This window comes from Curcuma longa, chromosome 16 (genome assembly GCF_044706935.1).
Source record: "Curcuma longa cultivar G26 ecotype Majalengka, Jawa Barat chromosome 16, ITB_CL_G26_1.1, whole genome shotgun sequence".
Classification (NCBI taxonomy): Eukaryota; Viridiplantae; Streptophyta; class Magnoliopsida; order Zingiberales; family Zingiberaceae; genus Curcuma; species Curcuma longa.
Window position 1 is genome coordinate 3,515,482 of NC_133876.1, and position 2,735 is coordinate 3,518,216.

Consider the following 2,735-nt stretch of genomic DNA (forward strand, 5'->3'; position numbering starts at 1 on the left):
CAAATGCAACTACCAAAAGCAAGAAACATGAAATCTAAGAATAGGTCTATCAAACACTTGTATGGATTCAATCTCAGGCAAAAATGCAAGAAATAAAATTCCAATACTCATGCATGAATTCAACACACTTTAAACAAATGAAAAATGAGTTAACTTCATAGACAGGTAAACAACCAATTAACTACTCTAACCACTTAAACTGGCTACCTATAATCTGATATGCAACCCTAAACACTGGCACGCAACAGTAACTTGGCACGAAATAGTTAAAATTGACAATTGACTAACATTAGCACTCTATGCACTAACAAAACCCAACATTTGATCAAACCTAAAACCTGATATGATACGGAACAGTGTTCATGAGAAATCAGAACTGATTTTCTTTTGTTTTTGTTGTGTTCAGGTTTAAATGGCAAGTAAGGAGTAAACTAGGCTAAACAAACTCTAAAATAAGGTTGAATCCAACAACAGCTAAGCATTAACAAGTACACAAACTGCTAAGAATTGGATCAGAATGGAAATCTTCAGAAATCAGACAAAAACAGAAACATTCTGAAACTGTAAAAATCAGAAACAGAAACAAGAAAAACAGTAAATGCATCCATCCCGTTCTTCCGATTGCTTCTCCTTAGTTTGGTGTCAACAAACTCTTAGATCCAATTGGAGTCTTCCACGCGGTCTTCAGGTAATTTGCTAGCTGCTCGAATCCAGAAAAACCCCGAAGAAACCCTCTACGGTGCAAACTGAGCTCGGCAGCAGCTGTTCAGATGGCAAAACTGGAATCCTCCACTTCCGATTGCTCCGATGATGTTTCTGATGACACAGGAGAGCTCAGCGATCCCAGGAGAACCCCTCCTCGAAGCTCGGGCTCGTGTTGTGCCGCAGACCGCCGGAATCGCCGGAAAAAGAGTTTGGAAACGCCGGAAAGACCCTCTCCGTCGCGCCCTTCCAGTCGCCGGAAAAATACCCAATCGGCCGGCGTTGGACTCTTCGTTGATCAAGGATCGCAATGGGATAAGTTTGGGAGGACGGGGCTGGCCTGGATGGTACGTCGGTAGAAGGGGATCGGCGTCGGGCGTGTTTCGGGACGAAGGTGAACAGTGCGCAGCCACTGTTCACCAATTAAACCATGCCTTTTATATCTGATTAATCTGATGATCTGGACCATCTGTTTTGAATCCGACGGTGCACATTGATCTGAGCTGTAGGGCTTCTTAGGGTTTCCAAAAAATTGCGAAATTTTTATCAGGCTCGATCCGAGTCATATCCTTCATGTTGGCTGGATCAATTTGACAAATCTGACTTGATTTGACCGCGGTTAACTCAGAGTCGGATCCGATTTAGCCCTAAAATCAATAAAAATCCATTAAATGCCAAAATTTCACCGTTAAATCATAAAAACTATATCAACCTCAGATTATGCAATATGGGACAAATATGGTTAAATCGATTCAATAAATGATCATTTTCATGTAAAAGCCCAAGAATAAATCGATTTAAAATTAATAAAATCCCAATTCATCACTCAGCTCCAAGGGAAGAAGGTTCATGATACAAAGTTTCATGGGCATACTCTAATGCTTGCTCATATACGGGAGTGGAGGAGCGACTAGGGACTGGAGAACGTAAGATTCAATTTTTAGCCTTTCTAATGGTAGTTCTTGAGGGGTTAGGTAATGGGAATGGAAATCCAGACGCTTTGTTAAAAGCATACTCCCCTTCGAACTTACAAATCATTTTCATCGCCAAATATGTGTCAATATCAATCTTGGAGTTGCCCATGACAGGTTCTAAGTGTTCCAGTTCGTAACCCAAGCTGACAGCAATGCTTGTGATAAGACCTCCAACTACTATAGCTCCTGTTGAAGATTTAGCTATCTTGACTAGGTTTTGAAGAAAGTGGAACCCTAAGTCAAATTCTACCTGATGAAGCATTGCCCATATACAATATAGTTCCATTTTTCTCACTACGCCGTCGCTCTCGGCTCGACCAAAAATAGTCTTGGTCATCGACTCGGTGAAGATACCTAAAGACTAGGTTTTGCAACATCGAGGTTTTAAACTTAGACGGATCGTAGGGTTCTTCAGAGTCGGTAATCATCTTCCAACACCGGGTACTGATAAACCTTTTATCTAATTCCCTAGTCCTATCTCTTGAAAATCTAAAATAATTATTAAAATCATCTAGGGTCCACTTGTACTCTTCGTTAAAAAGTCTAAAATTGATCTTCCCTTTGTAGTTTTCATCATTAGTAAAGTAGACCTCTAGAAAACTAAGGAATTCCAATGTGATTTTCAGGTATGTTGGATGCCTACAATTCATGAAGCAATCCAACCTAAGTTGTCCAACATCCAATCAAGATCATCCTTAATTTCTAACAATTTCATAGTATACGAATCAGCATATCGAGAGCAAAGAATTTTTCAAGAAGCTAAATAGTTATACCTCGCCTTCTGATCTTCATTCGGAAAGATGATGTCATGAATGTTCTTCGAAAATCCCTTCAGAGGCTTTTCGCTTCCCCTTGTCTTTAGCAGTGCTCTTTCCTTTCGATGGAGCTTTTTCTTTGGCAGGCTCCTTCCCTTTGCACCTCTCCGGCTCATCTCCTTTCGTCGGATCCTCCAGATCTGTTAAAATCTCTTAATGATACTGCTCATATTGTTAGATCTCAAGAAAGAGATAGAACAGAGTAGATCTGGGGCTTTTTAGTGTAAATCTGAGGGTGAAGAGG